The 12,143-nt window shown below is 48.1% G+C and overlaps 1 protein-coding gene across 8 annotated transcripts in view; it reads right to left on the reverse strand.

Moving 5' to 3' along the window:
* Positions 1-12,143, reverse strand: part of Fgf1 (fibroblast growth factor 1) — a 100,429-nt gene that overhangs the window by 48,499 nt on the left and 39,787 nt on the right. The window lies entirely within an intron of this gene.

Genomic DNA, 12,143 nt, shown 5'->3' on the forward strand with positions numbered 1-12,143 from the left:
ATTAGCAGCTCCACCCCCGCCCCCACCCCACCCCCTCAGTCTCCTCATAAATGATGAAAATAGCCGTACCTATTCCAGGGGCATTGGGACAAGCTACTATGAAAATCTCTGGAGCACTCCTACTCCAGTGTCTGGTATATGAGTGACACACCTCTGCTGGTGGCTGCCATTGTTGGCTACGTGCTCTTGCTGTCCATCCTCTTCCAACAGCTGCCACTGCTTCTGCATCTGCATTTTTTTTTTTTTTGTTTTTTGTTTTTCGAGACAGGGTTTCCCTGTAGTTTCTAGAGCCTGTCCTGGAGCTAGCTCTTGTAGACCAGGCTGGCCTCGAACTCAGAGATCCACCTGCCTCTGCCTCCCGAGTGCTGGGATTAAAGGCGTGCGCCACCACCGCCCGGCCTGCATCTGCATGTTTTTATGCTTTCCTTCCCCCGTTCATGCTGCTTGCCCTGTGGAAGTCAGTTTCTACCTCTAAGATCCTCTGCAGCTCAGGCGGTACCCCAGCCTCCCTCCATGGTCACCAGTCCTCATTTTCAAGGGGTCTTTCATTCTGTAGAAGCCTGTCAGCTTGTATATCAAGACCCCAATCTGATCCCTGACATGTCACCATTTCTTTCCATTTTCAGACTCCATGACCCAGTACAGCATGAAATAAAAGGCATGAGAATGAATCAGTCTGGTTTTCACAAGATCTCACAGACAGCGTGGCCACGAGGGCCTCAGGTTAGCAGGGTTCAACGCTGGATTCCAGGGCTGTAGCAGATGCTAGTACATGCAGGTAGACAGCAGAGTGGACCAGTGTCTACTTCTACAAGAGCTAGGCATTGGGTCATCTAGTAACAGTAAAAAACATGCACTACAAATGTAATATTTCTATTAGGAAAGAACATATGACCATCTTTCTAATAATACTTGTGTCAGTGAGTTCCTTAGTTAGATTCATGTTTTTCTCAAGATGAACACTGTTTGCCTACAGCAGGTTGTGCACAGGCAAAGGCATAGATGTGTTGAGACTCTTAACTTTGCACGGTACAGGTCTAGACACTAAACCAGGAGCATAGCTATCCTCAAGACTTCTAAGGGCTGCGAGAGCTCCCGCCCTTGGCCACCTGGGACTACATTAATCTGACAGCCATCTCAGGGCAAAGCCTGCTCACTCACGACTCTCTTTCTCAGCGCATTGAATGTGGAGCCTTCTCTGTCCTGAGCACATTGCTGTATAGCACGGAAGATACTGTCAAAATAAATGAAGGACGTGGGTTCTAAGCCCTGCATCTTAGGACTTTAACCACGCTGGAAGATTAATAATATGCACAAATAATTCTCAGAGGGGAAATGTGACCGATGTCACAAACAGTGCATCTAGGTATTTTATTTTGTTTCTTGAGACGGGGTCTTCCCTGTGTCACCTACGCTGCTCTGAAACTCTCAGCCCTTCCGCTTAGCTTCCCAAATGCTGGTATTAGAAGCATCTGCCACCGCACTCCACCCGGCATCTAGCTTTCATTTTGTTGATTGTCTGTCTTGCTGAGGGTCTCATATAACCAGGTTGTTGGCCTCAAACCTGCTGTGTAATTGAGGCTGGCCTTGAACTCCTGATCCTCCTGCCTTTACCTCCCGAGGGCCAAGATTACAGACATGTTCCACCTAACCTGGTTTGATGAGGTGCGGGGGTTTGAACCCAGAGATTCATGCATGCTAGGCAAGACTTTATGGACTGAGCTGCGTCCTTGGTCTCCAGTTTTAACAGGAGTCCTCACAGGCACCTGTCAGGGTGGCTATTTGAGGAGTAAGGTAGCTTGAGCTGGTGTGTAAACATGATTAGGGTCTCAAGCCCCTAAGAGTGGCAGGTACATCAGGAAAAGGTCATTATGAAGTAAGAAAAAGCACGTGGGAAACATGAGAAACAGGAAACTGTCAACTTTGAGGCATTCACGAGTCCATGGTGGGTGGGTGTGATTAGGGTCAAAAGACCACTCACTTATAGCCGGATTTGACATCCCGCCGCCTGTTGGTACCTCGGCTTGGGAATGCCCTAATTATCTTTTTGTGGCAGAACTGTTGGCTTCCCAAGTTCTTCTTGCCCAATATTTCAAATCTTAGTAAGTGTCCCCAGTGCTTCAGCCTGAAACAGAGAATCTCATCTCTTCTCATGCAACTTGTCAGCAAGTTCTGCCTCCAAAATGTGTGATCGTTCAAACTTGTCTGCCTTCTCCACGACTGCTACCTTATCCTGGGCCACTTGGCTCCAGTCCTTGTGCTCTTCAGTCAATTTTCTTGAGACAGTTTATGTCCTCTCACTTGTTGGAGATGCTCTTGTCGAAGTTGGAGGTGTAACTCTGCCATGGGGTGGCTGTTTAGTGGACCTGAGTGGCTCCTGGACTCCCCGACCCTGCCGTTCTCCTCTCCCCCATTGCCCACAGTACTCCACCCCTCCTGCAGCTTTCCTTGCCTTCCCAGAATGCATCTAGACAGCTGCTCTTACCTTTGCCCCAAACACTATTCCATGAACCCTAGATATTCTGGTCCCTTAGATCTTTGCTGGTCAACCTCCTGTCACTCAAATGTCAGTTTTGATGCCACAATTTCAGAAAGGTCTTCCTTGATTCTGAAGTTCCCAGGATGCCTCGGGGGACTCATAGGTGACTCAGAGGCATATGCAACTTCAGAAGCTCTGGTCCAGCAGAACGCAGAATTTCTGAAGGATAAGTGTTATGAGGTCGGCAGGCTTCACAGGACAGGGAAGAGAAGTGTCCCTCAGACAGAGGGATGGGGTTCCAAGGCTACAGAACAGTCAAGGGCAGTGAGCACCTTCGCCATGACAGCCTTGCCGAAACAGCCGTCAAGCTAGCAAGACCATTTGTGCGCCCACCGTTTCTGGATTGTTGGTAACTTAGACACGCTTGCCTCCTTGTGCCATAAGACCAGGCTCACTCACACTGGCTTCAGGAATTACCATTGGCTCTCCCGGGTCTTCTTGGAACACCAGCCCATTTAAGCGGTTCCTTATACAGTAACCGCGAGCCTGGCAGACTTCAGGCACCACACCCTTCTTTATTCTCTTTTGCTGTTTGAATAACTTTCAATATTTCTGCTTTCCCTTGAGCACAAACTTTGGCCAGAGGGACTTCCTGTTTTCCTACCTTCTCTGTGTTGTTGCTTCATGTCAGGAGGAAGGATTTTGGCTCTGAGCTTCTCTGTCCAGCAGACAGGCAGAAACCTGCAGAGTCTTCCCGGTTGTTTTGTGAGTTCCTCGTTACATCTCCTCAAGACCTTGGCCTTTGCATTCTCTCAGTATGGAGCTGTCTGTGGCAGAGCTCTGTCTTCAGCCGCCTGGCGTTTGTTCTTTGCGTGCTCACTCCCCTCCCCATTCTCTCGCTCTCTCTCGTATCTCATCTAGAACTCTACAGGGCCAATAAATGACGGTGGCGGGAACAAAGAGCTGCTCATTCGTGACAGCCCAGGCTGGCTTTGAACTCTCAACCTTTTGCCACCACCTCCCAAGTGTTGAGATTATAGACCTGTGTCTACTTACCTGGTGTCCTATAACTGTTCTTACCTAAACTCTTGATAGTCAGCATGTGAATATTTTGACACGGACTTTCTTTCCTTTTATAGTTAGTAGACTTGATTTTTTTTTTTTTAAAAGAGTAGTTTCAGGGTCACAGCAAAACCAAGCAGAAAGTACATTCAGTACCTTCCAGCCCCGCACAAAGCCTCTGTCCTAGTCACCACCTTCAGCTAGAGTAGCATATTTGTTAAAATCCATGAACTTATGCTGACAGCACTTTGCCGCCTGGGCCAGAGTTTGCTATGTGTTGGCTCTTGGTGTTGTTCCTTCCGAAGATCATAACAAACATAATGATACTATCTATGCTTACAGGGTCACGCAGCCGGTTTCCCTACTTGAGATTTTTTCTTTGTCCACAGATCCACCCCTAGCTATGGGTAGCCATGGACATCTTTCTGTCTCCATGATTCTGTCTTTCCCAGATAACCATATGGTAGAGTTCAGACAACCCATGGCCTTTGGTTGGCTTCTCTTGGTTGTATGTCTTTAAGATGTTTCCATATTTTCTTGTAACGTGATAGCTCATGATGTTTTAGTGCTAAGTAATATTCTACCATGTGGACCTTTTGTACCTTTTTAATTCTGCTTCCTGGACTGGCTAGCCGGGTAATCAGCAGCACAGGCAGAAAGAATCCACAGTAATAGCCATTACGGATATTTAGTGAGTACTTAGTACCAGGTACTCTTTCAAGTGCCCTGCAGCACATTGTCTTTTTTAAGCCTATGACATAGGTGCTATCCACAGTCTTTACAGATGAGGACTGAGACCCAGGGGTTAAGTTATTGTTCGAGGCCATGTGTCCAGGAAGGGGTCTCCCTGGGACTTCAACCCAGAGAGTCTGACCTCGGATCTTAAGACAGGCATATATTTCACAAGAGGGACATGGTCGGAGAAATGTGTCACAGGGATGCTCTGTCAGTAAGCAACATAGATGCTACTTGTACAAGCTGAGACGGTTACAACATCCTGGGCTTTGTTATCCTCTGAGACTGCCTTGTACAGTGGCCATGTTCATCCCTTGGAGCTCAGGACTGCATTTGATGTGCGCCCTCCCTAGAAGGAACTCATCATTCTCACGCCATCCCCAGATGTTGCCTTTTACAAATGTCAATATTTGTAGGTAGGGCTATTGAAATAGTAACAGTGTCTTCCTTTTCTAATGAGAAATTCAGAGCACCACGGCGCACAGAAATTACCAGTGTTTCTCCAGTGTGCTGTGGGGCTGGAGCTGTGAGCCTTGAGTCTAGAGGGTCAGCCTTAGTCCAGAGAGAGCAGTGACCACTGACTAATCACTCACCCAGTGGATCATCCCATCCACGGGCACAATGACCCTCTGAGGAAGCAAGCAGATGTGCCCTAGAGCCTCACAGTGCTCCCCAATGTTCCTCCCCGTATCGCATGCTGGGCACCCTGCCAGCAATGGGCCAGCAGGTACAACCCCAAGAGCCTGGATATCTATATCTGGATGGCAGCTGTATGGGTGCTGCCTTTACCATGGCCCTGTCAAAGTGCATTCACATGTGTACACACTCATACATACACAGACACACACAGACACAGACACACACACACTCCAGCAACGGGTGGTTTAGCCTGGGCAGATCTGCTCACTCCCTGTCCCCTCCACTTCCTTCTGCCCTGGATTTCCAGACAGAGAGTCAAAAATGGGTTCCCATCGAGTAAGGTTTGTTTTCCTTTAGTGGCATTTTCCATTTATAGCTGGTCTTCTCTTGAAAGGCTCTGTCCTTCCTCCGTCTTTTTTTCTCTTTCCTTTGGGGGATTCAGGATAAACGCTTGGATTTTTTTTTTTAAATCTTGTGGTCAGCTGGCTAACCAGCCATTCATTCAGAATGTCTCCAGAAAACCAGTGGTTACCTTTACAGACATTTACGCTAATTTCCACGGCTTCTGAGACCTCCTGGCCTGGTGCCCGCAGATTCATGTGAACTGCTGAGCAGAAGCGTCCACTAGCCTGGTAGGTCCTTCCCTGTAGGCTCAGCCTGGGAAATGGGAGATAAGAACGGTGCTAACAGCAGATACTGATGGGGAAGTAAAGCCTATCCGTTCCCACACCGTGGGGTCTAGAGGAAGAAGTGAGCTCAGGGGTGTGAAGACCACTATCAGTCACACCCATTGGGGGTTTGGTCACTGACTTTGCTGGCCTTGTGTTTCAGCTTCATCAGCCTTTCTCTGGCCCCTTAGATCCTGCTATAATTTGAATGTGAAATTCTCCCTTAGTCTCGTGTGTCTAAAGACATTTGACCGCTTATAAAATCTTGGGGTGAAGCCTTGCAAGAGGAAGTGGCTCCTTTGGGGCTGGCCTTGAGCTTTGCTGGCTGCTCTGCCCCTGTCACCTCTTAGCCTCCTGACTGCCTCACACTCCTGCCGCCATGCTGGGCTGGATCCCTTTTTAACCCCCAGTCCAAAGTGAGCCCTTCCTCCCTTCAGTTGCTCTTATCAGGTGTTTGGTCACAATGACAAGTGACAAATACAGCTATACTCCATGGCCTCCTGCCACCATTCCATCCCTCTGATGCCCGGTACACTCTTACAGCTAATTCACCTACTTTTCCCCCTCTGCCCCAGCCAGATGTGGCATTACAGCTGCACAGTCCCATCCGCCTCTCCTCCACAGCGCTGGTCAGAGGCTAAATTTCTACTTTTATTTGAGTAATTTTCCAGTCAGTGTCTGGCTGGACAGAAACACCACGGACGCGCTCCGGCTGTGGCAACCTCTCCTCACACCTCCCCTCTGTGCTGAACTACTCTGTCTGCCCTGTCTCACTCTCTCTCAGTCTGTAAATTTCCTGAGGGTGATGTCCAGGTCTGTCCCTCACCCTCTGCTCAGCTCAATAAATATCTGGTGAGTTGGGCTGAATGAGCTGGGCTTAATCGAACCACGTGACTTCAGAAAGGGCACCTGAAATGTCGGAACTTTCGATGGAGCCATTCTACAAAGCACAGTCCTCTTCCAGATGTCTTGGAAAGCAGGATGGTTTTAGAAAGAGTGGTAGCTTTCTTAAAAAGCCAGGTTTCCGGGTGGCGAAGAGAGAGATAGCCTGCCGAGCCATGAGACTAGGACACACTGTTTCTCCAAGAAGCGTCAGTATTATGGTTATGAATCTTAGATCTCTGGCTCTCTAAGGTCCTGGAATCTAGGGAGAGTCTGGGCACAAGTAACTAGTGAACACTCACTGGACGCTGTATGGAATTTGCTTCCTTGCAGCCCTGGTCTCGCCTGGGTCACTTTTCATGTTTTTCTTGCATGACATATCTAGTTCATCTGCCCGTACTGTCATCTCTGTCTTCTACTCTGTGCATACTGAGGCCTGGCTAGAGCAGCCTGGGTCCACCCCTCTGTCTGCCTGATTGGCCCCTGGAAAAAAAAATGGCAAGGGAGGCCCTGTTTCTGCCCAGAGGAAGAGCAGGAAGAGCAGGGCAAGGCGGCTAAGCAGGAGCCGAGGGTTACAGGCCTGTGGCTCACCCGGCAGCGTTTATGTACTTAGTGCCAGGGAACCACAGACTCCCACATCCAAAGGGTCCCAGCCTCAGCTCTGCTCTTGGGGCTCCAGGGAAAACAGTTGGTTTTTTTTTTTCCATGCTGGCTCCACCCTCCTATCACAATAGACCTTGAGCATCTTCCTTCGGGCCTGATTAGCCCAGTTGAGCTAGAAGGAAGCCACTTCAGAACTGGTGAGGAGTAAATTTAATAGTCACAAGACAACACAGATTAACGTCCAAACCGCAGTAAGCGGTTAAGGTGCTGGGAGACGTCCAAGTACTTCGCAATACAAACTCCTGCCCAACTAGCCTGTGCAAAGTGATGTGATCACAGTTTGACCTCCTCAGAGACACTCTCTAGCACATTCCTGTCACACAGTAGGTCCTCAGAAACTACTTCTGCAGAGTTAAGTTGGTAGAAAACCTCAGCCCCAGGCACACTGTGCTCACACGCAATTGTAGTGTGTAACATTGTTCTGTTCTGCTTTGATTTCTTGACCCACTTCCTGTATATCCAAAGTTACGGATTTTCTTCCTGGCCATTAACAAATCAAAGTCACCAAGAACTCAATCCTGGAGAGGAGCCCTGCCCGACCTGAAAACACAGCATGAATGTTGAGAGAGAACACCTTGGGTTCCTGGTGGCTTTGGCCTCAGAAAAGCAAGGGTTTGTTGATGTTAGTGTTGGTGGGAGAGCTGAAAAATCAGGCTCCTCCTTTGACTGGGTTGGAATTGGGGTGGGTGCGATAGAGCCTAGGGCCAGAAGAGGGCGCCATCAGACAAGTGTGCTGCCACCTCCACAGTGAGACTCAGGGGTTCTTGGCACTTGGTCTCCTGTTTTGTTTTTTGTTTTTTTTTTTTCTCTGAATGCTTTTGTGTTCTCTGCAGGGAGCAGAGAGGGTTTCTCCAGTCTATGCCAAAGATAACACTGTGAAAAAATAATTAAGCAGACCTTACAGGTTAAATACCAAATCCCAGGGATATTGTGGTGTTCACAAAACACGTCAATGGACTTGAATCTCGATGGCCCTGAACTCTGTGAACAGATGACAAGCCATACTCCCAACATGCCGTGAGGAGTCGGTGTCTCATTCACTATTGACTGGGTGGAGAAGACAGTCCGGTCAGACTGAGAAGGTGGACTGTTACTTTATGACCTTGAGAAGCGGTTCCATCTTTAATCTTCCCCATTATCAGGTTAATCAGAGTTACTTTTGCATAAATACATCCTCTACAGCCGACATCTTAATTAAAAAGAAAACTGTGCAGTCATGAAGTTGGAATACTTAAAAAACAAAACCCTTGTCTGCGTTTTCCAAACTTGCTTGGGGTCTGTTTTCTTCCCCGCACTGTTTATTCTCATTCCTTCATGGAAGAGTGGACGCATCCAAGGAACCCTTTTGGGAAACAGCCTGCTTATGTGCGGAACCGTTGTGGGCAAGCCGGTGTTAAGACTTTGTCCCGCAGAGCCACTCATGCCAGTTCCCTAAGATGCGGTGTGAAAATCGCCGAAGAACTGCTTGCAGGGGAAAAACACCCGAAGCCATGATGCATCAATAATGGAGGGATAAAATAAGTTATTAGCCAAGCGAATGGTAGACATATACGAGCACTTCAGAACAGAGAAATGGAATCTTTAGAGCAGCGTGTGTGGGATTATCTCGTGACTGCTCTAGAAATCACCTGTGCGTTGTGTTAAGGACGTGGAAAGAAATCCAAAGACATGAATTGCTCAAGTGGGATGAGTAGATGAGGAGAACTCAATTTGCTACTCTCCACATCTCTAGCTCTGAGAAGTTTGCTGCCATTTCTGGATGTCCTGACTCTCCCTACAGCCCTGTTACATTGCCTTTGCCCCCTATGCAAGTTCCTGCTACCTGATGAATTCCCCCAGAATCCTCGTCCCTATTTCCCTCTCAGCTCCTCATCTGAGCTTCCCAAAGGAAGTCAACATCATGGCCAGAACTTTGAATCCTATCCCCAGATACTCCTCCCTTCTCTCGTCTCTCCAGTAACTCTGGCTTGTGACTCTTTCTCTTAACACTCTACCCTGGTTTCTGTTCCTTCAGCCACTCTTTGAAGTATGGTAGCCCCAGGGACCCATCCTAGGGTCTTTATTATTATACATATTATACTCACTCTCTGAGTGCCCTTGTTCACCCCAGAGACAACCATGTCCCCCAGATTCCATCCTGCCCCTCACCCTGATCCCCCAGAGTCACAGTTCCCACCAACTCCAAGGAGCCTCCCAAGTCAGGACTAAGGAGGGTATTAGGAGAATACCATGGTCACCAGGGACTCATTCCTGAAAATACCCCGCTGTCCTCCCCTTCTTGCCTTACTCTCTTGATTGACAGAAGTTCAGCGCTTGCAAAGTCAACCACGGCGCAGATGTGGCCACATTTCCTGTCTCCGGCTACTCACGGGCATCTGGTGAGGGTGCTAGCCATCACATCTTCCTGCCTGCCGTTACTGTCCTAGCTCAGGTCAACGAATTCCCGACGTACCAGCGAAGTTGCCTTTACATTTTCTCTTCTTCCCCTTCCTCTTTCCTCCTCTACAGCATTGCCAGCCTTTCCTTGTAAACCACAGATCTGATCGTGCCTGACCGCTGATCAAATCTCCACTGTTGTTTATCGTTGCCTAGAGACCCAGCCCAAGCTTCGCAACTTGACTTGAATGAATACAGAAACCTTTATTTATTCAAGCAACAGACTAGATACTAGAGGTGAGTGAGGCCTTAGAGATGCCTCTGTGATGAACTCTGGTCTTTGTGTTGAAGGGGCCACACTGTAGCAGGAACACACACATACTCGCACACACGTACTCTCATACACACGCACTCTCACACACACACACTCACACACACTCACACACTCACACACATGCACTCACATGCATTCACACACATGAATAAAGAGTAAGACTGACAGACAAGATTCCTCAAAGAGAGACAAGCAAGCCAAGGCCAGAAGGAAAAGAAGGGGTAGGGTGCAGAGAGCCACATTCATGGCATCTATATGTACTGTTGCCTGAAGGGGGGGGATGTTTTTTGACTGTACTACTCACAGTGGGGACCCTCCTGGACATTTGGGTGCTAATGCCTGGCACACAGTAAGTTAAAAAACTTACAAGACATGCTAGAGAGATGGCTCAGCAGTTAAGAGCACTGGCTGCTGCTCTTCCAGAGGCCCTGAGTTCTATTTCCAGCAACCACATGGTGGATCCCAACCATCTGTATTGGGATCTGATGCCCTCCCTCTTCCAGCAAGTATGCATGAAGGCTTATGTGCAGACAGAGCACTAATACCTAAGAAACAATACATAAATAGATAAAATTTTCCCCAAAAACACCCCATAAGATGAAAACCCATACAGTGAAAAACTGGATGGAAACATGGATGAGTGGACACGTGTGTGCATGGGTAGAAAAAAGTGAACTAAGTATGGTGTCTTTTAGGAACAGTTACAAAACCAATAGTGCTAAACCCTTGTGGCAGACAGCGTTGGCTCGTGTGTGTGGAAGATGGCTGAAATAAGTGCTCAGGCTCGCTACCACTTTGGTTAACCACCTTTTGTGTGTGCGTGTGTGTATGCGTGTGTATGCGTGTGTATGCGTGTGTATATGTGTGTATGTGTGTGTATATGTGTGTATGTGTTTATGCGTGTGTATGCATGTGTATGTGTGTGTATGCGTGTGTATGTGTGTGTATGTGTGTGTATGTGTGTGTATGCGTGTGTATGTGTGTGAAATGAGCATGTACTATACAAATGGAAGCATTTTTGTATTTTTGTATTTGTCTTCAAGGAATTTATTTATTTATTATTTATTCATTCATTTATTTATTTTTTTAGCGGAAGAGAACCAGTGTACAGAGCAGCTAAGTGCCCAGCCTCCTACAGTGAAATCAAATACAGGCCTAATCTTTTACCCAGATCCTGGTAAACCTCACCAGGACCCAAGTTTCTTTGTCTATGAAGTATACACAGCTATATCTGCTTGCAGGGGTTGCTGGGAGGACTCGGGATACATGGAAAGAGCTGGCCTAACATTTGGGACGAAGTAGTCTCAAAAGCCAGGCAGGCTGTAATAGGGAACTAATGTTTCTTTAAGCTTGGCCCATCCAAATGCCTCTGACTGGCTTTCTGAAGGAATGGTCACCAGAAGCAACAGGGACATATACGTAAAGCTGGCTTTGCTGGTCAAAGAGGAAAGCTTTTTTTTTTTTTTTTTGCTTTAGAGTCTTCTTTGACCCCAGCTGTCACTGAAAATGGCTGAGGACATGAACATGAATTCATCTCATCAGAAAGGTGCAGGGGACTCGCTGGTGAGCTCTGGTGAAAACCAGAGCCTGGATTCGCTGTAGAACATGGCTTCTGGTTCTTGTACTCAGACTATTAAGTGGTTAAAAACACCTTGGCTATCATCCATCTTCTTAGGCCATCTTCAACGTGAGGGACACGTTGTCCCTCTGACTCCTCCAGCTTTGCCCTCCCTGGTCCTCTCAGGGGTGATGGGAAAGAGGAGCCAGGGTCCCTCTGCCTCTCTAGGAGAGAAGAACTTGTCCCCCCAGAAGTTCCTCCAGGGCCCTTGTTCTAGGTCTCAGTCTGGTCTTTGCTTGCCTTGGTCTGCCCATTCCTCTGCTTTATGACTCAGACCGGGGCTTTTGGTCTCTTTTGGCTGTGTTGGGGCTAAGGGCGGCTCCTTGGCTGACCAACGCTTTCTGGCTGTGGGCCTTTGCCTCCCTACCCAGGAGGTCTGCCCCTGACCCCACTGTGGGGTCACTCCACAGTGGCCTCTGGCTCACATCATGTGGGAACAGTATCAGAGTCCACCCACTCACCAGCTGATGTACTCGCTCAAACTCAGCACTCGTCCCCACCATGACCGACAATTCAGGATGACTTTGTCTTTAGTGTACCTCCAACTCACCAGGATGTTTGTATAGCAAAAGACGACCCTACCATACTTCTTATACAACCTCATCTTTGGTTCTAAGCTTGGGAGACAGAGACATTGCCTCCCCCACCCACAGCCCCAACAGTGGCACAAGCACCATCTTGTGTCTG

The sequence above is a fragment of the Arvicola amphibius genome, chromosome 5, assembly GCF_903992535.2.
Source record: "Arvicola amphibius chromosome 5, mArvAmp1.2, whole genome shotgun sequence".
In the NCBI taxonomy this organism is placed as follows: Eukaryota; Metazoa; Chordata; class Mammalia; order Rodentia; family Cricetidae; genus Arvicola; species Arvicola amphibius.